General features: G+C 39.1%; 1 long non-coding RNA gene across 1 annotated transcript in view; it reads right to left on the bottom strand.

The window, feature by feature from the left end:
• Window positions 1–3,201: 3,201 nt before the first annotated feature.
• LOC116901391 overlaps window positions 3,202–27,625 on the bottom strand; it is a 183,415-nt gene continuing 158,991 nt past the window's right edge. The window contains exons 3-4 of the long non-coding RNA XR_004387986.1: window positions 19,877–19,968; window positions 3,202–3,468 (exon numbers count right to left, since the gene is read on the bottom strand). This is a non-coding gene — a long non-coding RNA (uncharacterized LOC116901391). The remainder of the gene's footprint in view (window positions 3,469–19,876; window positions 19,969–27,625) is intronic.

Here is a 27,625-nt window from a genome sequence, read left to right as displayed (position 1 = left end):
CATACACAGGATATCAGGATATCATAAAGACGACGTTTTCAACCAACGTAGATAAAAAAGATGCTGCTAGGGTACTGTCAGAATTCCAGATATACTTCATGTGTAAAACGTGTAGTCCATTAACCAACTGCTTCCTGAGTGGACTTAAGGCCCACTACACAGCAGGAAATACAGACCTGATACTGTAAATTTGGCCAAGAGCCCATAGTGGCAGAGCTCACAGGCCCCAAGGTTGCACCTACTACAATTATTTTGCTAGGTGGGCATGGTGTTAAGCTGCTGCATTTTATTTCTTTACCCATAGATAATTATAGATAATACTAGACCTCATCGGAGAAATTTGTGCAGTGGAGAGTGATTGATGTACAAACTCCTAACTGGTTAAAGTATGGAGAAAAAGCATCTGTTTATGCTCAGTCACAAACGTGACATCTATGTCATCCCCTCCCCCAAGGCCTAGGGATCATCAGGGAAGGGGAAGTAGATGGACTGTAATAGACAGAGGTCAGAGAGACTGCGTGACAGGATCTTCAGGACATGACAGGATCTTGGCATTCATGAGCTCACAGCACCTTTAGATTTCTGTAAAAGACTTGTACAGGATCAAGCCAGGTATATCCAGCAATGGAGAGGTGAGGAGCTGGTGGGGATGGTGGTGGTGTTTTTAAGGGTGTGGTCTGTGTAGGTCCACCACGTTCCAGTGCATGGTCACACACCCATGCGTGTATGGGCAGCTGAACCTGGACTCAGTGGGTAATGGAAATAAAAAAGTTGGAGATGATGAGTGGGTGCAGATCCGGGAGGATTGGGGATGAACAGTCATCAACACTCTTGTAAATATGTATGACTTTCTTAAATCATTATTAATTTTAAAAAAGAAAAAGTAGTCCATGGGATGAAGAAAATTTTGGTGTTTTATGTTTTGTTATCTTGAACATAAACTTGAGAAATTATCATAGAAACACTGATTACTTAACTAGTGCAAAATATAAAATTCAGTATGGGGAAATAAACAGAAAAACAACACAAGATTATAGGCAAAGTAAACTACAAAAAAGTCTTAAACATGAGAAAAGGTCACATCTTTATTAGTATGAGATTAGCAAAGAGAAGTAGAGAGTAGAAAGAGCGCTAACAATGACTGCCAGACTGACCCATTCCGTAGAAAAAGATGCAATGGTATCTGCACGTGAGTTGTCTTTATGAAACTAGTGTGCGCCCCGATATCTAGGTTTGGAGACATTATTTCTGAGATAATAAAGTAAATACAGGAGACTTGTGTTACAGGAGGATCAACTTTCCCTTTTTCTATTTGTGTTTCTCACTTTTAATGCCAACGTATGTGCTGCTTTTGTAATTCAAAAGTTATGCCCAACAGAGACATCTTTCTGAAGCGCCCGCGCCCCAGGGACACGCTGTTCGTGAGGATCAATGACGGTCAGTGTAGCGCTCCCTCTCTTCTCTGACTACAAATGTTCCCTGCTGAATTCTACTACACGGACAAAATATTTTTAAAAAGTAAGCTGCTTACTAAAAATCCAGGAAGACTCTGTAGTAGGTTAAACAGACAGCTAAAGTTTACTTGGGAACTTACTGTACTGTCCTCAGCATGTGAAGCACAGAGGGACGAGGGGGGAGTAGTACGGTGTTTACTTCTCTGGGGTCAGTCCTACCTCACTGTCAGACCCACCGTTCCTTTACTCTGGGGCCCTGGAGGTAGCCATCACCCACGCTCTAATGTTCATCACACTGAGGCCTCTGCACCTGCACCAAAGCAGCTGCGTTCTATAAACCAGCCATCAGGCAAGAGACGGGAGTTAATCTCAGGACCCGTAGTTAGTCTTTATCAGTTTACAGCAGGTTGTACCCTGGAAATAAATGTCACGAACTTTCTTCTCCAAAACAGAGCATCAAGAAGAACCTTTCTACAGTGACCATGAGCAGCCAAGTTCACCAGGAGCAATGCGTGTATAGAAACAATATGGCAGCTTCTTTTCAACAGCACACTCTATTTTGCTCACGTTCAAATACGTCTATGGCAAAAATACTTTCAAATTCTCCAAGAGACTAGATACACATAGAAAACATTATTAATAGCATAGTATATTAGTGCTGAAAAGAACCTTAGGCAGTTCCTTATCAACCACTGTGCCTTAAAGGACTCCCATCCTGTTTCTCAATCACCACCATCACTAGGAAATGGTTATACCCTTAATAGGAAAACCCTACAGGTAACAAATCTCTCAACTACTAGAGCTATTGTGCTTCCCATACTTACTGGAAATGCAAACATCTGGGTGGAAGGTACAAGTCAGAATGGATGTTACGACTGCGAGCTCAATTAAAACTAAAACATTCAAAGCCTGACTACAGTTTCTCTACTTGAGACTTTCATGCTTCCTTACTTTTTAAAGAGGTTGTTTTCTTAAAAAGATTTACTTATTTTATTTATAGGAGTACACTATAGCTGTCTTCAGACGCACCAGAAGAGGGCATCAGATTCCATTACAGATGGTTGTGAGCCACCATGTGGATGCTCGGAATTGAATTCAGGACCTTGGAAGAGCAGTCAGTGCTCTTAAGTGCCGAGCCCTCATGACCCCTAAGAAGTCATTTTTTAAAATTTCACCTTCTTCCCCATCTACTTGGGTTTTTATTTTTTACAAATGTGAAAAGGGTAGAAGACTGCTTATATGACCTTAAAAAAAAAATCATCAGTTTCTATCTATGTAAACTTTCCCTTAGTGACAATGTAATTAACTTCAATTTTTAAGCTGGCAGTCTTCTGTACAGCCTTTACTCGTCTGAAAAGAATAGCATCTGCCAGAACAGAACCTCGAAGCTCAGTGAATCCCCTGGATGCTATGGACTGAGAAAACCCAATGCTGGGAGGGTTATAATGTGATGGCTTTCCAAGACTCTTGAGAGGAGAACACTTGCTCAAGATATTTAAATTAATTAAAAGTACAAATAACTCTAAAATGAATAGACAATAATTAAACCTGAAAATATATTTAGTATTTTCATTTATATGTGTCCATGATAAATTCAATGGACTCATTTTCACATGTGGGTAGTTGATTTGTTATTTCAAACCTCGTTTCCTATCTATGGATTCAGTGCTTCTTGAGGCTGTGCAATCCTATAGGTAGGGGATAAGCACTCTAACGTAACTTCTGACACGCAGCAATGCTGAAGAAGGAAGTGAAGAGACAAATAGACATGTTAACAAAAACCCAATATTCACTCAAACCCTATTTGATTTTATATAGTTAAAAGACAGAAATCTCATTCCACAAATATTTAATTGCTTGCCTCCAAGAAATTGTTGACATCCTCTGTGGCCATCTGCCAAGGTGGGCCTTCCTCTGTGCTCTGTGCTTGATCGAGTTAGAATCGTTTCAGGGTTCTGAGGACTGATGGAAGGAAATACTCTGTGCTCTTGATTTCTTGTATATTTCTGTGGCTCTGTTAAAAAGCAAACAAGGGAACATTTACCAACTTTGAACAGTTATTCCACATGTTTTAAGATTCTCATTAGAAGCCGTAAGCTTCTTAGGAGGTTTGATTACAGTCATATAATCTGAGTTTCAGACACTGATGTGTGCTAATAATATGAGTAATAAGGAGCTGCATCAACTTGTGATTTGACTCCAGTGTTTTACACTAAGGCAAACAACACCCACTTGGCTCCCAGGGCAGCTGAATCCAGCCTGGAACACAGCGACTGCTGCTTTCCTCAAACACTTGAGCAAAAGCTAAATGTTTATTGAAGAACGCAGTAAACAGATGTTTTTAAAAATAGAAGCTCCCTTTATTTATGCAGATAATGAAGATGAATGGTGAAGCCTACACTGCATAAACTTGCACAAGGATCTAGGTGGTGAGGCTGGACATGAATGCTCAAGTCTGGTTTAAGAATCTATATTTCAACAGTTATGCTAGATCCTGATAACACTATACGGTTAGATTATTTGGTATTTCATTATCTAAAAATATGACAATTATATGTATTTGAATTTATAGTTTACAAAAATGTTAAAGGACAAAGTTATCTTACAGTTCAGGGGAAATACTTTTATCTTAAGAAAGTGTTAAGCATAAAATATATTACATTTTTAGAGTCATTCCCAATAACAGAAATCTTTTAGGATTGTTTTCTAAAGTACCCTGACACAAAATGCTGGTTCTTCCTGCTGACAGGGCAATTCACAAATATACTGCTGGTTCTGGAGAGGTGGTTGAGTCTTCTTGGAAATATTACAGTAATAAAGATAAAATGTTTATTGTATGATCCTTACCTTATATCTATCTATCTTTCCATAGACATTTTGAGCAATGTAGACATGTGATCCAACTTGTACCAGTAATGGACCACTTTGGTACTTTTGAAAGCTAGTAGAATGCGACTGATTTTTGGCTAAGAGAAATAGTTTCATAGATTATGGCCTGCATTAACAGTCCATCAAATTTCTGTGGAAAATTTCTTTTTAAACTTATCTATGTAGGTCTTGCCTCAGTTACTTTTTACACTTTTTTTACACTTTTTTGTGTAGGTGTGGTGTATATGTGTGCCTTAATGCACATGCGGACCAGAAAGCACTTTGCAGGAGTTGGTTCTCTCCTTACACCATGCAATTCCCAGGGCTCCAACGCAGGTCCTAAATCTTTGCAGCAAATCTATCAGCTGGGCTACCCCACTGGCCTTAATTATTCTTTAGCCACTACAACCTAATACCACTTCTGGGCATATACCCAAAGAGATGCTCCACTGTCCAACAAAGACACTTGTGCCACTGTGTTCACAGCAGCTTCATTCATAATAGTCAGAAACTGGGAACAATCTAGATATCCCTCAACAAAAAAATGGATAAAGAAAATGTGTACATCTACGCAATGGAAGCTATGAAAAACAAAAGACATCGTGAATTTTGCAGGCAAATGGATGGATCTTGAGAATATCCTGAGCGAGGTAACCCAGTCCCAAAAGGACATGCACAGTATGTATTCACTTATAAGTGAATATTAGCCATAAAGTACAGGATGCCCATGATACACTCCACAGACCTAAGGCGGCTGGACAGGAAGGAGGGTACAAGTAAAGATGCTTGAGCCTTACTTGGAAGGGGAATGGTATGGTTATGGAAGGTCCATAGAGGGAGGGATCCGTGTGGGAGAGGGGATGGTGAAGAGAGTGGGAGAGTTCAGGATTGGGTGTGGGGAGGTGTAGAGGGGAATGGCCAGATGACTATGAGAATGAATGGAAATCTGCAACCGACAGGTAGGTAACTAGGGGGCATCTCCAGAAAGAGAAGGAGACCTGGCATAGGGGAGGCACGCAAGAATCAATGGGGTGTCCTTAGCTGTGAATCACAGCACTAGGTATGGAGTCTGGGGAAGCTGTCTCCTGTGGCCAGGCAGGTACAACTGTGGAGTAATATGGGCACAAACTCACCCACAAACCTTTCTGCCCAAAACTTACCATGTCTACAAGAGATGCAGGGATTGGGGAGAGAGCAGAGACTGAGAGAATGGCCAGCCAATAATCATCTCTACTTGCGACCCATCCCATGGGCAAGCACCGCTCCCTTACACTATTAATAATACTGTCATATTTGCAGGCAGGTGCCTAGCATTACTGTCCTACGAGAGGCCCAGCCCACCAATGACTCAGACAGGCATATACCCACAGCCAAACAGTGAAACGAGTTTGGGAACTCTTATGGAAGATCAGGGAGGAAAATTACAGCCCCTAAGGGGACAGGGATTCCACGGGAAGACCAGTTGAGTCAACTAACCTAGATCATAGGGACTCTCAGAGACTGACGCACCAAAAAAGGACATACACGGATTGGACCTAGGCCTCCCCACACATATGTAGCATATATACAGCTTGGTCTTTATGTGAGTTCATTACAACTGGAGCAGGGGCTATCTCAAAAGCCGTTGCCTATACATGGGATATGTTCTAGCTGGGCTGCCTTGTCTAGCTTCAGTGGGAGAAGAAGCACCTAGCCTCGAAGAAACTTGAAGTGCCAGAGTTGGGGGATATCCACCCAATTAGAGGAGAAGGGGATAGTGATAGGTGAAGGATTGTGGGAAGGGGTGACCGGGAGTGGGGCAGTTAGTGGAATCTAAACTGAATAAGTAAGAAACAAACAAACAATGGTCCCCCCCAGAAACCTAAAAGAAGCCACCACTTGTTCATTAATTTCAATCTCTTTATGACTACATCATTAATAAGACGAAGTCTTATTTCATTTGTTTTACACAATATAAGGATTATGTACAACTTATAGTATTAGTTAGAGAAAATGAAGAAATGATGTTATTGTGTGAAGTAAAATTCTGAGAAAGAATGACTTAGTAGTTTGGTGGAGTGTTAAAGAGTAATAAAGGGGCTCCACGCAGCCCAGGAGGTGGGGTGATCTACTCGAAGGCAGCCATGGAAATCATCTCTTCAAGACCTCAGGAGCTCAGTGACTGCATAGGAAGCCGCCCTGCGTAGAGTGGGAGGCATGGATAATGCAACTGCTTCCCACTGCTGATCAGGACTTGATTTCCTACAGGTTCACCAACAACTGTAGAGTGTCTTCAACTCTGATACATATGAAAATATATTTAGATTATAGAAAGTAAAAATAAGCAGATTTGTACAAATACCCAGATAACCCCCTCCCCTCCACCCCTGCCTTCTTTCTGGCAGGGCCATCCCTTGCCTTTCCCATTCTTCAGATACTCAGTATATTTTAAGACAGAAATTCTCAGCTTTTTGTATAGGGTACGCTCTATCCACTTTGTCACACAGGTGTCTGTCCTGTCTCAGACCTATTGATTAGCAATACTACCCACTAGATACTCAGAGGAAAAGGAAAGCTAATCTTTGCTCTACTTAAGAGATGACTGGTAATGATTTTTTCTTTAAAGTCAAATTTTAACATAGAAGAAAAATGTCTTAATTCCTCTTCACAGAGAGGAAATAGCACAATTGCATTCTTGTATGGCTCCTTCTATACATCTTGTTCGCCTGTCTTTGAAACTCTTGGGGACAGATTATTTCGTGATTTACAGTGTCTCACATTTGAGAAAGGAGCTTTGACATACTTGCTATACAGTAATGAATACCAGCCAATACCAGGCAGCAATTCATAGTGAACATTGCTGTAGTTGATATTTAGTTTGATTCCACTTAAAAGTCATCATGGTATCAAAGTGCTCCAGTTACTTTGTTAGCTTTTAGGTATAAATGAGATAAGATAAAAGGAAAGTTTATGTTTCCCACCTTTGTGCCTTCAGAATGACTATGATAGACCTGTCGTAACTCTACCCATGCAACCACAATATATCATGTACAGATACATTGAAAAATTATAATCTCCTATTTTTTAAATATGCTTCACTGTGAATGGAACATAACCTTGTCTTCAATCCTAGTGTTCAACAAACTCAAAACTGAAAGCTGTAGAGAACTGTAAATTCCATAGGAAGCATAGGCAGTAATTTATAACCCACGGTGTCTGGGTGTTTCTGGCTTTGCATATACTCCTTCTACAGAGAATTCAGGTGCTGAGTGAAATGGAGATACTTGAGAGTGTGTGGAAAGTGGAACTTCTCACTCACCATCTTACCTGCTGCCTCTTCTATCACGTCTGCCTGCACTCATATGCATCCAATCAGACACATATTCTGCCAATTATTTATCAAAATTATTCACACCACACATACATATATATTTGATCATATTTTTTATTCAATTTTCATTCCACACTTACTCTTTTTAAAATTTTATTAAAAATAAACATGTATAATATATAGACAAATGCATAAATTTTAAATAAAATTTTTCCATCTGGGCTGACAATGCTCTCTCCTTTGCAAGAGTGAAAGACAAGCTAACAGAGAATCCTAATAGGATATATCTCCATCCATCCATCCATCCATCCTTCCTTCCTTCCTTCCTTTCTCCCTCCCTTCCTTCCTTCCTTCCTTTTGGGCTGTTGGTCAGGATTGTCCAAGAGACTCTAAAACATTACAAGCTATTGCTATTCTTTGTTGGTCCCAGAAGTGGAAGATAAGTCTTTATTGTTGAAGACAGCATGCACTTCAGATGTAAGGCTTGAGGCCCCTGAGCTGGAACTGAAACTACTTGAAGACTAACTTTCATGGTACCAGAAGCCACAATACAAACTTCCAAAGAAAGTCCTACCTTGCTATGACACTTATAAACCACAACAACCAGCGTGGCCCAGTAAACCAAAGGGTACAGTACTAGTACACATATCTTGTGCTACGCTCTCTAACTGCACTTAAGTCTCACTCAACAAGAGAAAACCATGCCTGATAATGGAAACCAAGCCAACTACCCAGGATGAGCAGTCATGGATCTTGGAGGAGAATCCTAAACCAGGATATTTTCTAACTACATTCGGAGTACTTGTTATACTAACAGATGTGTATAGACCTCATTTCACATAAAGGAAACTCCTTGTAAGAGACAGAGACCACTATAAAGAAGCACAACCATTCAAAATGTGGAATTGTAGAACAAGTCCCAATGCAAATATCTAGAACATTGTAGAAGAGGAGGCAAAAAGAATATAAGAAATAGACTTCCCCAGAGGAGAAACAGCACTGAAAAAACACATAGTCCCCCAAGAGAGGAATGGATATAGAGAATGTGGTACATCTACACAATGGAATAGTACTCAGCTATTAAAAACAATGATTCCATGAAATTCTTAGGCAAATGGGTGGAACTAGAAAATATCATCCTGAGTGAGATAACACAGTTACAAAAGAACACACATGGTATGTTCTCATTGATTAAGTGGATATTAGACAAAAAGCTCCGAATACACATGATATAACTCACAGACCATATGAAGCTCAAGAAGAAGGAAGACCAAAGTGTGGATACTTCAGTCCTTAGAAGGGGGAACAAAATAATCATGGGAGATAGAGGGAAGGAGAGACCTGTGAAGGAAAGAGGGGGAAGGAGGGAAAAGGCTGGCAGGACCAGGTGTGAAAGGAGACTGAGGTGGGGGGAGAAGTATAGGGGTTCCGGAAATTGAATGAAGGTATGTAGTAATGGGGGCTGGGGAACTGCAGGCAGCCACTAAAAAGTCCCAGATGCCAGGAAAGCAAGAGGCTCCCAGGACCCAGCAGGGATGACATTAGCTGAAAATACCCAACAAAGAGGAGACAGAACCTGTAGAAACCATATCCAGAGGCAAGGCACCCGGTCAAGGGATGGGGCCACCCACCCACTCAAAAATATTAATCCAGAATTCCTTCTGTCTAAAGGAAATGCAGGGACAAAGAGTCGAGTAGAGACTGAAGGAAAGGCCATTCAGAGACTGACCCACCTAGGGATCCATCCCATTTGCAGACACCAAAACCCAGACACTGTTGCTGATGCCAAGAAGTACATGCTGACAGGAACTGCTATGGCTGTCCCCTGAGAGGCTCTGCCAGAGCCTATTACAGATGCAGCTGCACACAGCCAACCACTGGACTGAGCATGGGGACCCCAATGAAGAAGCTAGGGGAAGGACTGAAGGAGCTGAAGGGTTTGCAACCCCACAGGAAGAACAATATCAACCAACCAGATCCCCCAGAGCTCCCAGGGACTAAACCACCAACCAAAAATACACGTGGAAAGACCCATGGCTCCAGCTGCATATGTAGGAGAGGATGGTGTTGTCTGGCATCAGTGAGAAGGAAGGCTCTTGGTCCTGTGGAGGCTGGATGCCCCAGCATAGGGGGATGCTATGGTGGTGAGGCGGGAGTCAGGGGTTGGCAGGGCACCCTCATAGAAGCAGGGGGTATGGGGAATGAGATAGAGGTTTGTGGAAGGAAAACCAGGAAGGGATAGCATTTGAAATGTAAATAAATAAAATAACCAATAAAAAAAGAAACAGGTGTAAGTAACATTATATAGACAGAACAAGTTGTATTTTATATTTAGGAACACACACACACAAATACCCATACACATATAATGACAATTAATGAATTAATAAGCCATGAATTTTGAAAAGAACAAAGAGGAGTATGTGGGAGGGTTAAAGGGAGGAAAAGAAATGGGAAAATGATGTAATTATGTTCTTCACCCAGAGCTCCCAGGGACTAAACCTGTAACACATGAGTACACATGGAGGGCTCCATGGCTCCAGCTGCATATGTAGCAGAGGATGGCCTTATCTGGCATCAGTGGGAGGAGAGGCCCTTGCTCCTATGGAGGCTGGATACCTCAGCATAAGGGACTGCAAGAGTGGTGAGGAAGGAGTGAGTGAGTAGGTGGAGGACCACCCTCATAGAAGCAGGGGGTGGGGAGAGGATGGGTTTGGGGATGGGTAACAGGTAGGGGGATATCATTAAAAATGTAAACAAATAAAATGATTAATAAAAAGTAATATCAAAAACTTGCAAGAAAATAAAAACATCACATACCAACAGTAACCAGCCTCCAAAGTCTATGCACCATGCACTTGTATACAATACAATTAACTTTACAGTTAGAATAGGCACTTGTAATAGGAGCTATGGTGTTTTACAGTATATTTTTTGGGTGTAGCTACTGACTTTCTTAGGAGACACAATCTCACAACAAACTTCCTGATTTTCTGACTCTTAAAATCTTTCTGCCCTGCCTTATTTATAATAGCCAGAAGCTAGAAAGAACCCAGATGCCCTTCAACAGAGGAATGGATACAGAAAATGTGGTACATCTACACAATGGAATACTACTCAGCTATCAAAAACAATGACTTTATGAAATTCATAGGCAAATGGACGGAACTGGAAAATATCATCCTGAGTGAGGTAACCCAATCACAGAAAAACACACATGGTATGCACTCATTGATAAGTGGCTATTACCCCAAATGCTCGAATTACCCTAGATGCACAGAACACATGAAACTCAAGAAGGATGACCAAAATGCAAATGCTTCACTCCTTCTTTAAAAGGGGAACAAGAATACCCTTGGCAGGGAATAGGGAGGCAAAGTTTAGAACAGAGGCAGAAGGAACACCCATTCAGAGCCTGCCCCACACACATATACAGCCACCCAATTAGATAAGATGGATGAAGCAAAGAAGTGCAGGCCGACAGGAACCGGATGTAGATCTCTCCTGAGAGACATAGCCAGAATACAGCAAATACATAGGCGAATGCCATCATTCAACCACTGAACTGAGAATGGAACACCCATTGAAGGAATCAGAGAAAGGACTGAAAGAGCTTGAAGAGGCTCGAGACCCCATATGAACAACAATGCCAAGCAACCATAGCTTCCAGGGACTAAGCCACTACCCAAAGACTACACATGGACTGACCCTGGACTCTAACCTCATAGGTAGCAATGAATAGCCTAGTAAGAGCACCAGTGGAAGGGGAAGCCCTTGGTCCTGCCAAGACTGAACCCCCAGTGAACATGATTGTTGGGGGGAGGGTGGTAATGGGGGGAGGATGGGGAGGGGAACACCCATAGAGAAGGGGAAGGGGAGGGGTTAGGAGGATGTTGGCCCGGAAACCGGGAAAGGGAATAATAATTGAAATGTAAATAAGAAATACTGAAGTTAATAAAGATAAAAAAATTAAAAAAATCTTTCTACCCTTAACTTCTGCAATTTTAGAATGTTCATCGATTCTTAGGAATGGGTGTGTTTTTTAAGCATGTCCACTGGAAGTATTCTGTAGCTATATCTGCTGGAACTAGACTCTGTAACTCTGCAATTTGATTAATTATGCTTTTCTGTAATGTTCTTTGTTTGCGGCAATGAGAACTTTTTTTGACATGGTGAGAACTACGTGTGTATGTTCATAAAAGGCCAAGTATTTAGAGTTTAGTTAGGGCCTATGCTTAGGTTTAATAAAGTGGTGGTTGTAGACTCTCCTTCAAGACCAGACTTCATTATTCCTGGGTAGGATTCCCTAGCTTGTTGAGGGGGACTTTAGTCAAATTAAAGAGCTGCTGTTCACTGCCAAGGCAAGCATGCTCCCACTGCACCCTTGAGGTTATCAGGCTATGCTGGCCCTGTCAATCATACATGCCAGAGAGGCTTAGGTGGTTGCTTCATGCCTTTGGAAATATGCAAAGTGCCTTCTAATCCCAGGTCTCTAACCATGGGCTCTCGGATTAGACTAGGTTCACTGTTCAGTAAGCATTTAGGATCCTCCTGTCTCTGCCTCTCCAGTGCTGAGGCTAGGAACACACGGCATCGTGGCATATTTTTGCGTGGGTGCTAGGGGCTGAGTTGAGGTCCTCTCATGTTTGAACAGCAATCACTGCCCTGATAACTCACTTTAGCAATCTACTTCTTAAAAATTATAGAATTATTTACATATTTATTGCTTTGTTTTCCCTAATAAAATGTTAAGCACCATTAGGGACTTGATGACACACAAATATACTTTAAAATAAAAGAATAAACACCTGGGCAATAACCTTAATGTTGAGCTTCAATAAAAAAAGTTTAAAATACTTCCAAAGACATAAAGAAAAGCACATAGAGGTGAATTAATTATACCAATTATACCCAAAAGGCTTCATAAGTTACTACTTTAAACGTGTACCCTCATGTTGAGCTGAGTAGCTTTTAGAGTTTTTAGAATACATCAGTACATGCACATGACATTTTTCCTAGTGAAATGATATCACTTTGTGTTTGAAAACAACTTTATTTTGATTTATATTTGTTTAAACATTGACTTATTTATGTTAAATGTGATTTTCAGATCTATAAACTCTTAGAGGAGGTATATTTATCACACTACACAAAGACTGCCTCAGTAGTTTTTGACTTCTAGTGTGAGCAGAAAATAGACATGGAGATTATATAACTGCTGGAAAATTTAAGTGTTTCGAAGGGGGTGCAAAGTAAAGAAGGAGTAATAATTTAAAATAGAATTATCAGGAGGTGGCTGTGGCACTGGAAACAATCAGGTTCAGCTACTGTGAGAATGACTGAAGCCGGAGATGCAGAAGCACAGGAGTTTGAGCTTCCTGGGCAGAAAGCAAGCTCCTAGCTCAAAACAAAACTGGAAAAGGGGATAATATTTGAAATGGAAATAAAAAAAATCCAACAAAAAAAAAAAGAAAAAGAAAAAAATGAAACAGTAAAGTAAGATGACACAGAACAGTAAGTGCAGGATTGATCAAACACATAACAACAGAGCAAATATTTAGAGGGAAGAGGGAATTTCCATATAGTTAAAGGGTGATTCATGTGGATTCTACTTTTTATACATTTTATTTTTATTATTAAATTTTATTATTTATTTACATTTCAAATATTGTCCCCTTTCCCAGTTTTCCATCCATAACCCCCCATCTCATCCTGATTCCCACTTCTACTGTGAGGGTGCTCCCCCACTCACCTACCCATCTCTTCTTGCTGCCCTGCCCTGATATTTCCCTACACTGTGGGGGTGGTGTCGAGCTTTGGTGGGACCAAGTGCCTCCCATCTAATTGGTGTCCAACAAGGCCATCCTCTGCTTCATAAGGAGCTGCAGCTATGGGTCTGTCCATGTGTACTCTTTGGATGGTGGTTTAGTCCCTGGGAATGCTGTTTGGCTGGTACTGTTATTCTTATGAGGGTGCAAAGCCCTTCAGCTCCTTCAGTCCTTTTTCTAACTCCTCCAACTGGGAGGAGTTCAATGTTTGGCTACAAGCATCTGACTCTGTATTTGCCATGCTCTGGCAGAGCCTCTCAGGAGACAGCTATATCAGGCTCCTGTCAGCATGCACCTGTTGGCATCAGCAATATTGTCTCAGTTTGGTGGTTGTATGTATATGGGTTGGCTCCCAAGGTGGGGTAGTCTCTGGATGGCCTTTCCTTCAGTCTCTGCTCCAAACTTTGTCTCCATCTCTCCTCCTATGAATATTTTTGTTCCCCCTTCTAAGAAGGACTGAAGCATCCACACTTTGGTTATTCTTTTTCTTGAGCTTCATGTGGTCTGTGGATTGTATCTTGGGTAATCCAAACTTTTGGGCTAATATCTATCCACTTATCAGTGAGTGCATACCATGTGTTTTTTTTTTTTTTTTTTGTGACTGGGTTAGCTCATACAGGATGATATTTTCTAATCCCACCCATTTGCCTATGAATTTCATGAAGTCATTGTTTTTGATAGTTGAGTAGTACTCCATTGTGTAGATGTACCACATTTTCTGTATCCATTACTGTGTTGAAGGGCATCTGGGTTCTTTCCAGCTTCTGGCTGTTATAAATAATAAGGCTGCTATGGACATAGTGGAGCATGTGTCCCTGTTATATGCTGGAACATCTTTTGGGTATATGCCCAGGAGAGGTATAGCTGGGTCCTCAAGTAGTTCAATGGCAATTTTCTGAGGAAGCTCCAGACTGAGGATTTTGTTTTTAAGAAATAATATCTGAAATTTTGATGAATTTTATATTATAATATTATCTTTAGCCTCATAGATAATCATTCTGGATTTAATATCCATTTAGATGACATGATTTTAGTATGTTTCAAACTCAAATCACTTTCCTCTTCCACACCTTATATACTGTACATTGTAGTTTTGATGGAGAGGCAGCACTCAAGAAACATGTGTACAATGAAGGATTCCATGGACTCTGTTTAGATACCATCCCCTTTAACACACTGATTCCTTTACTCTATTATTTTGAGTGCTATAAGGAGAGGTATAAAATAATTCTGAAATGTTTTAATAATTTATATACTACAAGATGTACTTGTCAAGATTAGTATCCTGTCTCAACGTGGGAAAGATATCAGTTTCAGGTTACTCCTTTAAGGAAATGAAACAAGGGTTCCTGCCTGCACCTAGAACTGAACTGAACCAGTCACACAGCTCCCTAAACCCAAATCCTGTGTGGGAGAGTGCTGGACCCTCAGAAGTGCAGACACTCCTGAGAATTCAGCAGACTACTCTCTGCCCACATTCCTGACTCAAGAGGAAATCACTTAGTGCCATTTGTGCCCCTTGGGCACAGAGACCTAGGAGCAGTCAAGGACAGGACCCTTTGGGTTTCTGCCTGCGCCCAGAGTTGAAAGCCAGTCACCAGGAGCGCCAACACACCTGAGAGCAGAGCTCTCTATTCCCAGATCTGGCTGAAAGTAAACAGGTCTACAGGAGTGCTGAGACAAAGGCCTACAGGAGAGTCAAGCCACTGCCAGAGACAGCAAGACAAGCTAACACCAGAGACAACCTGACAGTGAGAGGCAAGCACAGGAACCTAAACAAGGAACAGAAATCAAGACTACTTGGAATCATCAGAGCCCAGTTTTCCCACGTAAGAAAATACTGGATATTCAAACACACCAGAAAAGCAAGATTGAGATATAAAATCACATTTTATGGTGATGATAGAGGACTTTAAGAAGGACATAAATAAATCCATTAAAGAAACACAGGACAACACAAGTAACCAAGTAGAAGCCCTGGAAGAGGAAACACAAAAATCACTTAAAGAATTACAGGAAAACACAACCAAACAGGTGAAGGAATTGAACAAAACCGTGGAGGATTTAAAAATGGAAATAGAAACAATAAAGAAATCACAAAGGGAGACAACCTTGGAGATAGAAAATCCAGGGAAGAGATCAGGAGTCCCAAATACAAGCATCACCAGCAGAATACAAGAGATAGAAGAGAGTACCTCAGGGGCAGAAGATACCATAGACACAAGATATCATTGACACAATTGTCAAAGATAATGTAAAATGCAAAAAGCTCTTAGTCCAAAAACATCCAGGAAATCCAGGACACAATGAGAAGATCAAACCTAAGGATAATAGGTATAGAAGAGAGTGAAGACTCCCAACTTAAAGGGCCAGTGAATATCTTAAACAAAATTATAGAAGAAAACTTCCCTGATCTAAAGAAAGAGATGCCCATAAACAGAAAAGAAGCCTACAGAACTCCAAATAGATTGGACCATAAAGACATTCCTCCTGCCACATAACAGTCAAAACACCTAAAACACAAAACAAAGAAAGAATATTAAAAGCAGTAAGGGAAAAAGGTCAAGTAACATATAAAGGCAGACCTATCAGAACTACACCAGACTTCTCACCAGCGACTATGAAAGCCAGAAGATCCTGGGTAGGCATCACACAGACCCTAAGAGAACACAATAGCCTGCTCAGGCTATTATGTCCAGCAAAACTCTCAACTAACATGTATAGAGAGACCAAGATATTCCATGAGAAAACCAAATTTACACAATATCGTTCCACAAATCCAGGATATTATCCTGCAAAAGATAATAGATGGAAAACCCCAACATAAGGAGGGAAATGATACCTTAGAAAAATCAAGAAATTAATCTCCTCGAAATGAACCCAAAAGAAGAGAGCCACACAAACATAATTCCATCTGTAACAACAAAAATCAGAGGAAAAAAGAATCACTATTCCCTAATATCTCTTAATATCACTGGACTCAATTCCCCAATAAAAAGACATAGACTAACAGATTAGATACGTACAGAAGACCCAGTATTTTGCTGCATACAGGAAACACACCTCAGTGACAAAGAAAAGCACTACCTCAGAGTAAAAGACTAGAAAATTTTTTTCCAAGCAAATGGTCCCAAGAAACAAGCTGGAGTAGCCATTCTAATATAGAATAAAACCTACTTTCGATCAAAAGTTGTCAAAAAAGGCAAGGAAGGATACTTCATACTCATCAAAGGAAAAATCTACCAAAATGAACTCTCAATTCTGAACATCTATGCTCTAAATGCAAGGGTACCCATATTCATTAAAAAGAAAAAATTTTAGAAAAGCTCAAAGCACACATTGAACCTCACACAATAATAGTGGGGGAATTCAACACTCCAGTATCATCAAAGGACAGATCATGGAAACAGAAACTAAACAGAGATATAGTGCAACGAACAGAAGTTATGAACCAAATGAATATAACAGATATGTGTAGAACATTTCATCCTAAAACAAAATAATATACCTTCTTCTCAGTACCTTATGGTATCTTCTCCAAAACTGACCATATAATTGGTCACAAAACAAATCTCAACAGATACAAGAAGATTGAAATAATCCTATGCATCCTAAGAGATCTACACAGACTAAGGCTGGTCTTCAATAACAACAAAACCAACAGAAAGCCCACATTCACATGGAAGCTGAACAACGATCTACTCAATGATAATTTGGTCAAGCAGGAACTAAAGAAACTGAAGACTTTTTAGAATTTAATGAAAATGAAGGCACAGCATACCCAAACTTATAGGACACAATGAAAGCAGTGCTCAGAGGAAAACTCATAGCTCTGAGTGCCTCCACAAAGAAACTGGAGAAAGCATACACCAACAGCTTGACAGCACACCTGAAAACTCTAGAACAAAAAGAAGCAAATAGACCCAAGAGGAGTAGAAGGCAGGAAATAAATTCAGGGCTGAAATCAACCAAATAGAAACAAAAAGGACTATACAAAGAATCAACAAAACCAGAAGCTGGGTCTTTGAGACAATCAACAAGATAGACAAACCCTCAGTCAGACTAACCAGTCCTTTGATGATACTGGAGACAGTAGTCAAAGTAACAAAATCAGAAATGAAAAAGGAGATATAACAACAGATTCTGAGGAAAATAAAAAATTATCACATCATACAACAAAAGCCTATACTCAACAAAACGGTGGACAAAATGGACAATTTTCCACACAAATACTAGGTACTTAAGTTAAAACAGGATCAGATAAACCATCTAAATAGTCCCATAACTCCTAAAGAAATAGAAGCAGTTAAATTCTATCAGACCTTCATAGAAGACCTAATACCAATACTGTCCAAACTATTCCACAAAATAGAAACAGAAGGAGCACTACACAATTCCTTTTATGAAGCCATAATTACGTTTATACCTAAACTACACAAAAACTCAACAAGAAAGAGAGTTTAAGACAAATTTCCATTATGAATATCAATGCAAAATATTCGATAAAATTCTTGGAAACTGAATCCAAGAACACATCAAAACAATCATCCATCATGATCAAGTAGTCTTCATCCTAGGGATTCAGGATGGTTCAATATACAGAAATCCATCAAAGTAATCCACTATCTAAAGAAACTCAAAGGAAAAAAAACCCACATGATCATCTCATTAGATGCTGAGAAAATTTGACAAAATTCAGCACCCTTTCATGTTAGAAGTCTTGGAAAGATCAGGAATTTAAGGTCCATACCAAAATATAGTAAAACCAATATACAACAAACCAGTAGCCAACATCAAACTAAGTGGAAAGAAACTTGAAGCAATCCCACTAAAATCAGGGACTAGACAAGGTTGCCCACTCTCTCCCTACTTATTCAATATAGTACTTGAAGTCCTAGCCAGAGCAGTTAAACAACAAAAGGAGGACAAAGGGATTCAAATTGGAAAGGAAGAAGTCGAAACATCACTATTTGCAGATGATAGTATACTTAAGTGACCCCACTAGTTCCACAAGAGAACTCCTAAACATGATAAACCATCTCTGCAAAGTGGCTGGATATTAATGCAATCAAACCTTTCTTCTACTCAAAAGATAAACAGGTTGAGAAATAAATTAGGGAAATGATACCCTTCACAATAGTTACAAATAATACAAAATACCTTGGTGTGATTCTAACCAAGCAAGTTAAAGATCTGTATGACAAGAACTTCAAGTCTCTGAAGAAAGAAATTGACAAAGATCTCAGAAGATGGAAAGACCTCCCATGCTCATGGATCGGCAGGATTAATATAGTGAAAATGACCATTTTGCCAAAAGCAATCTACAGATTCAATGCAAACCCTATCAAAATTCCAACTCAATTCTTCACAGAATTAGACAGAGTAATTTGCAAATTCATTTGGAATAACAAAAAAACCAGGATTGTGAAAACTATTCTCAACAATTAAAGAACTTTTGGGGAAATCACTATCCCTAACTTCAAGCTGTATTACAGAGCAATAGTGATAAAAACTGTATGGTATAAGTACAGAGACAGGCAGATAGACCAGTGGACTAGAAATGAATAACCAGAAATGAACCCACTCAGCTATGGTCACTTGATCATTGACAAAGGAACTAAAACCATTCACACACACACACACACACACACACACACACACACATACACACACACACACACACACACACACACACACACACACACACACACACACACAATGAAACACTTCCAAACTTAGCAATACCATTAATTGCTACCAAAGCAGGTTTGGGTAGGGAAGGGAGGGGGGATCTGGAAGCAGTTGGGGTTGAAATTTGTGTGATCAAAATACATTGAACAAAATTCTTAATGATATAAAAATTTTCATCAACAAAAAAAAAAAAAATTCAAGAGAAACCAGAATTAAGTAATGGTGCTGCAATGGAATGTGAACGTAGAGCGCTATCTGGCGAGGGAAGCTCTAAAGTCTCTCGTTTCAAAGGCAGAAGAGCCAGTTGCTGTTCAAACAGTGACAAAAGTATTCTTTGTATGAAAGCTAAGTTTCTACCTCTACTGAAAATACGTTTTTAACTCTGTCTTTCTGATTTATTTTAAAAAGATAACTAAAGTTTGGTTTAAGAGTCCCTCACTTCACTTTACAAGACGTTCAGAGATGGAGAACAGCGGCCCACTTTTTAGGTCATATATTCACAATGTCCAAATGTAGTAAGTAAATTTTAATGTGGCTTTTCTGGTTTGTATAGCTCATATCTCATCTTAAATTTCAGACACAGCTGGGATTTGTAGTTGTATAAACACGTAAGCAGTCATACACAGAAAACCCTGAGTGAAAGACTATGCTAGAGGAAAAAATGGCAAATTAAACTCTAATTGATTGCGCACATAATTATTTATGAGGCTGCACTTTCTACTTACCTTGAGTGTCTAATTTCTATAGATATTTTCTAAACCACACAGCCTTCAATATCTATCTTATGGAGGCAAAAGTGGACATCTCTGATGCTCTCCTAAAAGAGAAGCATAAGAACATATAAACAAGTGTATAGGTGAATTTCATTTATTTAAATGAAAAATTCTTCAAGTTATGACTTCCTTATTAAAGGAATAAATTTATTTAATTATCTAAAGCAAGGAGTAGCTAGGTCACACAATAGAATATATTTTAAGTAAAAAAAATTCAAAAATTACACTGAAATTTCTCTTTAGAAAAATCAGCCAGTTCTGTCCAAAATAGGTTTTAGCATTTTTTCCCTCTCTCCTCTTATATATTTGCAATTTATGGCATATTGGGCTGCAGTGGGATGTGTGGATGTCCAGTATTCATGAACTATGGAGGTCAGGGGACAACAAGCAAAAGTCACCACTCTCCTTTCATTGTGTGGAGTCTAGAGACGGTGCTCAAGTTCTCAGCTTTTTGGTAAGCTCTCACACGCAGGGCCGTGTCCTGAGCTTGACACAGATGTAGATGCATGCCACAGGGGAGCATTTTCTACAGTATGTTTAACTGTCCAGTTTCTGTGTACATGTTTGGTTTACTTTGAGATTGTAATTCAATTACAGCATTTGCTCTTCCCTTTCCTCACTTTAAACCCTCCCATATACCTCTCTCAGCTCGCTTTCAAATTCATGGCCTCTTTTTTCATCATTTATTATTGCATGCATATATGTTTGCACTCACATACACACATACACACACACACTCACACACACACTCCACACACACTCACACACACACAGTCACACACACAGTCACACACACACTTGCACACACACACACACACACACTCACACATACACTTACACACACAGTCACACACACACAGTCACACACACACTTACACACACAGTCACACACACACTCACACACACTTGCACACACACTCACACACACACTTGCGCGCACAGACACACATTCACACACTCACACACACACTTAAATATGACCTGTTGAGTCCATGCACTATTACTAGTTTGTAAATTTTCAGGGCTGTTTGCCACTGGACAGCTAATTGGGACTGTTCTCCATCTCCCAGCTTTACTCAGTTCTATGTTAGAAATTTTTTTCCTTATTCATGTTCTTCCAATCATGTTCTTCTGAATTATGTTGGAAATGTTTTAAGAGTTAGATAAAAAAAATTACTAAGTTCAAATTTTCTGGCTTGTGAAAAGCTAAAATTCTATTCTTCTCACTTGAATACCCCAATCAGTATTTTACACCATTTTAGGAAAGCTTGGCAGAAAAAAAATGTTTTTATAAAGAAAATGACTCTGATTGACAAATGGACTTATCCAGAGAATATACCCGTTCCCTAAACAGCTTTGTTCTTACCATCTGACAGGACAAACGTGGAGAAAGTTTGAGGGCCATTCTCTCAACAGGTGGTTTTAGAGTTTGAAACTACACAAAAATGAATTGGAATACACTATACCATTGTTGCTTTTATTCATTACTGTTGATCCCTGTGTTTTTATCTGTACATTAAACTACTTTAAAAATATTAACATGAGGTTGTTTGTGAGTTATTGTGAGTTAAATTTGTGATGCTAACAGTTTATATTAAAAACCACAGACTAATTCCAAATTCAGCATTCTATATGCCTTAAAATCCATTAAATATGGCTCAAGCTTGAAATATAAATTTCTAGTTTTAGCATATTTCCAATCTCTTGTAAAATATGCTTTGTTAAAATATTTCTGTATATCTAATTATAAAATTCAGAAATATGTAGAAGAAAAACCGCGCTCTCTTGTCCCTCACAACTGCAGCAGTGCACGTGCTGTCTTGTCTCCCAGGTGGAGGGGAGCATCTATGTAATTTTCAATATCCTAATCATATGTATCCTAAAAGTAACTTTAAAACATTTTATTTTACATTTTTCAGTGACTTATTCAAAACATTATCATAGTAAGAAATTAATAAGGAATTCAGTGTAATAGTAATAAAACATTTGAATAAATGAAAAATATTTGTAGATTATGCTTCCTTTATAAAGGCCTTCAATTTTTTAACAAGAATTTTAATCATGCAGTCCATGGATGATTTATGTTCAGAACTGTTTTGTGAAAGAGAATAATTTTACCTGAGCATATGCAAACTGTTGTTTAATACCGGTGAAGACCATTAGAATGTTTATTCCAAATTATTCTTTCAATGAACCTTGAATTAGGTTCGAATGTAACTGTTACATTTTTGTGGCAAAGAGCAGAAGACTCTACTAGGTATGCCTATGACCTTCTGAAAAATTCAAATATGGCTGTGAATCTTGTCCACTGACAACATTTTCTTCAGCCCTCTTGGCTCATGTTTACATAATCTGGCTTCATTAGGCAATATATTTAGAATATAGAGGAATTTAAGTTCCCTTCATATTTATAATCCAAAGCACAAATAACAAATAAATTATGTTTGTAAAAATAAGCAATATTTTTCTTCTTTTTTTTCTTCCCTAACCAGTATTTTTTTTTTTTTTAAATCAGTCTGGAAATTGGACATTGCACTACCTGAGGACCCAGCTATACCTCTCTTGAGCATATACCCAAAAGATGCCCCAACATATAACAAAGACACATGCTCCACTATGTTCATAGTAGCCTTATTTATAATAGCCAGAAGCTGGAAAGAACCCAGATGCCCTTCAACAGAGGAATGGATACAGAAAATGTGGTACATCTACACTATGGAATACTACTCAGCTATCAAAAACAATGACTTTATGAAATTCATAGGCAAATGGATGGAACTGGAAAATATCATCCTGAGTGAGGTAACCCAATCACAGAAAAACACACATGGTATGTACTCATTGATAAGTGGATATTAGCCCAAATGCTTGAATTACCCTAGATGCACAGAACACATGAAACTCAAGAAGGATGACCAAAATGCGAATGCATCACTCCTTCTTTAAAAGGGGAACAAGAATACCCTTGGCAGGGAATAGGGAAGCAAAGTTTAGAATAGAGGCTGAAGGAACACCCATTCCGAGCCTGCCCCACATATGGCCCATACATATACAGCCACCAACCTAACCAGTATTTTTAAAAAAATATTCAGTACCTATGGACGAACTCTGGTTGGAATAATCAGTTTGGTAGTGATAAAACTCCTCCCTCACCTGCAGGGGCAAGTTGGTCTTGAAATGTAGTGCTCCTGCCTTAACTCTTCCAGTGCTGGGGGACAGCAGCACTGTCATGTCCAGATCCAATGGTATGTTCATTATATTCATTACTCTTGGGTTATGATCATTTTCTAGTTTAATCAGATTTTCAGAAGGTAATTTCATTTTCCCAAATACAGTAACAGAGAATATTTATATGTAGGGGGAGAGGCAGAAGGAGAGGAAAAGGGAAAGAGAGAGAGTAATGACCCAGGTGACTATACTTTATTGACACAGGCATGTCTATGCCTGTACCTCAGCCCAATGAGAGTGGCAAAGCCTTTCTTGGGTGAAGTTCATTTGGCAAAGTCTTCCTCTAACCTGAGTGTGAATATTGACAGTTTGTGCAGAGAATGTCCACCATAGCTTTCTCCTCTAAATGTTTATGGTCTGAAGACCATGCCCATACAGACCCTGCCTACTGAGATTAGTGAAGCACATTTCCTATTCAGCTGTATATAGTAATTCTGCCTTCTTGTTTCTGTGTATGCAATAACTATGCCTCCTTTTAGTAAGCATGGGGCCACTCACCCATCCTCAAAAATTTTGACCCATAATTATTCCTGTTTCAAAGAAATACAAGGACAAAAAATGGAGCAGAGACTGAAGGAATGGCCATCCAGTGACTGGCCCAACTTGGGATCCATCACATGGGCAGGCACCAAACCCTGACATATTACTGATGCCACATTGTCCTTGTAGACAGGAGCCTACATGGCTGTTCTCTGAGAGGTGCTACCAGAAACTGACAGAGATAGACACCGACAATTACAGCTAACTGTTGGCTGAGGTCAGGACTCCTATGGAAGAGCTAGGGGAGAGACAGAAGGAGCTGAAGGGGATGGCAAACCCATGGGAGAACAACAGTATCAACTAACCCAGGCTCCTATGAGCTCCCAGAGACTAAGCTACCAACCAAAGAGCATACATGGGCCAATCGATGGCTGCTGGCATATATGTAGCAGATGACTGAATTGTCTGAATTTGTCATAGGACAAAACCTATGAATAGGAAATGAATGGATAGAGGAAAGAGAAGAAACACAGGTCAAAGGAACAGGAAATAAAATCATAAATGAAAATCTGAAACTTCCCCCAATGTAAAAAAGAACAAGGTGCTTATCAAGTTACATAAAGCATAAAGAACATCAAATAGGCAGGAGAAGATCGGGAAAAAAATTTCTCCTTGACACATAATAATCAAAACATTAGATATCCAGTACAAAGGAAGGCTATGAAAGCATCATGGGAAAAAGACGAAGTCACATATAAAGGCAGGCACATCAGAATAATACCTAAATTCCCAAGGGAAACCCTGAAGGCCAGAAAGGCCTAGACTCATATTCTATAGACTCTGAGAAGATGCTAGCCTATGTAGGACGATGTCATTATGCAGCAAGGCCGGTCGAGAATAAGGCAAAGTCTATCATTGGATAAGAAGGAAGGGTAGGTGGGGAAAGGTCTAGGATGGGAGAGGATTCAAGATGGAGACGATGGAGGAAGATGATTCTGATACAGGTGGTCTGGGTCCACTTTATCTTGTCTAGGTGGGTGATTTCTATATTTATTAATTGGCAGTGAATTTATTCTGTGGATGTATTATGGACTGAGTATTTAATATACAAATCTGGTTGTTGGGTTATGTTGTTGAATCTTGATATCACTGGGTAGCTGAGACCAGAGTTCCCAGCTGGTCAGGGCTGGCCAGGATGACTAGCAATGGGAGCGGAGAGACCACTGGGGTTAGAAGATGGCTAGGTGCCTCACTGAAGCCAGCTGCCACTTAGATAAATTAAGGTTAGTTCTATATGGCCCTATCGTGCCAGAACTAACACCTGGGTCGGAGAGTACCAGGGACCCAGCGTGGAGCGGTGACCCGTGGGAATCTGTTGTGCCCCTTTTTAATAATACTTCAATATGTCTAGACTTCAAGACGTAGCAAAATTATCAATTTAGAAAAAAAGATATTCCAATAAACCCCTAAAGCTACGGAATTTCAGTCCACCAAATCAACTCTACAGACTGCACTAGAAAGAAAACTTTGGCCTGAAAGGGTTAACCGTACTCAAGAAGACACAAGTAATAAATAATCCCAGAACTGTTCATAGAAAAGGGGGAGTTAAAAATGATAATAGGAATCTATAAACACTACTCAATAATACCATTCAATATCAATGACCTTAATTTCCCAATAAAAACAGACTAACAAATTGGATTAACAAAGAGGATACATCCTATACATCCAAAATACAAATGTCACCAAAGACAGATGTTACTTTGGGGTAAAAGAATGGAAAAATGTAATCTAAGCAAATGGATACAAAAAGCAAGCAAACATAACTATTTTTATAATTGACAAAAAGATTTTAAACCAAGACTAATCAGAAGAGATAGGTAAGGACATTAAATATTCAATAAAGGAAAAACCCACTTATGATTTCACAATTCTAAACATTTATGCACCAAATGTAAGGGTACCCAAGTTCAAAAAAGAAACGATACTACAGTCTACAGCCATATTAAAATCTCTGCGCCCGCCTTGCCCAGCCACAGTGATAAATGGTGACTTTAATATTCAACTCTCATGAACAGACAGATCATCGAGACAAAAACTAAGCAGAACAGTTAAGTAACTACATAAATCAAATGGGCTCAACAGATAATGGGTCATGATGGAAATCCAGAAGGAAATTACAAACATTCTTGAACGGAACAAACATGAAAACACAGTATGTCCAAGTGTATAGGAAACCATGAAGGCACTTTTTTTTTTAAACTTGAAAAGCGATTTTTTTTTTTTGTTTTTATGAAAGCACTTCTAAATGCCAAGTTCCTGGGCTAAGTGCGTATGAAACCTAGAGAGACCTTCTATATTACCTTCTTAACTACATGTCTGAAAGCTGAAGAACAAAGAGAAGAAACAATGCACCAAAGAGGAAGAAATGATCTGACTTAGGGATGAAATCAATGAAAGGTAGGAAAAAATCAATGAGATAAATGTTGTTTGAGAAAGTCAACAACACTGACAAACCCTTAGCCAACTTAATTAAAAGGAGACAGAAGACAGACAGACACACACACACACACACACACACACACTCACACAATTATAGATGAAACGGGAAGGGGCAGAGGTTGTAGATTGAGTTCGATGCCAGCATACTCTACATATCAAGTTCCAGGACAGCAAGGGCTACACAGAGAAATCACATCTCAAAAACTAACAAACAAACAAAAACAAACAAACAAACAAAAAAACCCCATAAAACAACAATAACACAAAACAAAACAAAAAGAAAAAGGAAGGAAAAGAAAAGAAAGAAAAGAGAGGTATTACAAAGGAAATACAGAGAATCCAAAAGGTCAAACTGCATTCTACCAAACTGGAAAACCTAAAGTAAATAATGGATTTACTGATATATACAACCTGTGAATGTTAAATCAAGATGAAATAAGCAAAATTATATAGGCCCACAACACACAGTGAGTTAGAAGTAGCAATTCAAAACTCTCCCAACCAAAAGAAGCTGAGGACTGGATGGATTCAGTGCAGAATAGTCCTTCTATTACTAATAGTAATAGTCCTTCAAATGCCAACACTCCTCTAATTATTCCACAAAATAGAACCTGAAGGAACACTTCCAAAATCTTTTAATAATTAGTGGCTATTAATACCATGATAACAATACCAAAGACCAAATAGAAAAAGAATATAGATAAAAGTCTTTTATGAACATAGATAAAAGTCTTAATAAAATACTTGCAAGCCAATCTAAGAACATACACAAGAAAAGATCTTTCACTTTGATGAAGCAGGATTCATCCCAGAGATGTAGTCATACTAAAACATCTGTGAGTTAATAAATGTTATCCATACATAAGTAGACGGAAAGGTAAAACCACATGCTAATCACATTAAATTCAGAAAAGGCCTTTGACGAAATGCACAAAGGCTTCAGGGCAGGAGCTCTGAAGAGACCGGATTCAAAGACGCGTCATGGCACACTAAAGACCATTCACAGCAGTCATCTGTGTAAGTGCCACGTACAGACTGGGGATAGAACTGCACCAATTATATACCAGACAGAGGGTTACTACCTAGAATTTATAAGTAGTAAAAAGGACATAAAAATGCAATTAAAAATGAGTTGTAGAAGTAAGCAGAGTTCTCAAAAGATGAAATACAAGCAGTGAAGAAACACGGAAAGGATGTTCAACACACGTAACTGTGAGTGAAAATGCAAATCAGAACCACTGTAGATTTCATGGTAAAGGAAAATTGAAGCTGGCACATGGTAGACAGAGCATTCATCTTCTTTTTACCTTAACACAGTACACAGAAAGCATTCTTAAAAATTACTTTTCTTTCCTTACAAATGGCTTATATATGAAACACTTATTTTTGTAGTCTAGTAATTAGGATACATCATCTCCACGAAAAGTATTACATAAAATGCTGACATACTACAATAACTTTATTAATTAAAATTCTATTTAGAATGTATTA

Source organism: Rattus rattus, chromosome 5 (assembly GCF_011064425.1).
Source record: "Rattus rattus isolate New Zealand chromosome 5, Rrattus_CSIRO_v1, whole genome shotgun sequence".
Taxonomy (NCBI): domain Eukaryota; kingdom Metazoa; phylum Chordata; class Mammalia; order Rodentia; family Muridae; genus Rattus; species Rattus rattus.
The sequence above is the reverse complement of the archived record's forward strand: the minus strand, read 5'-3'. Positions and strand labels throughout refer to the sequence as shown.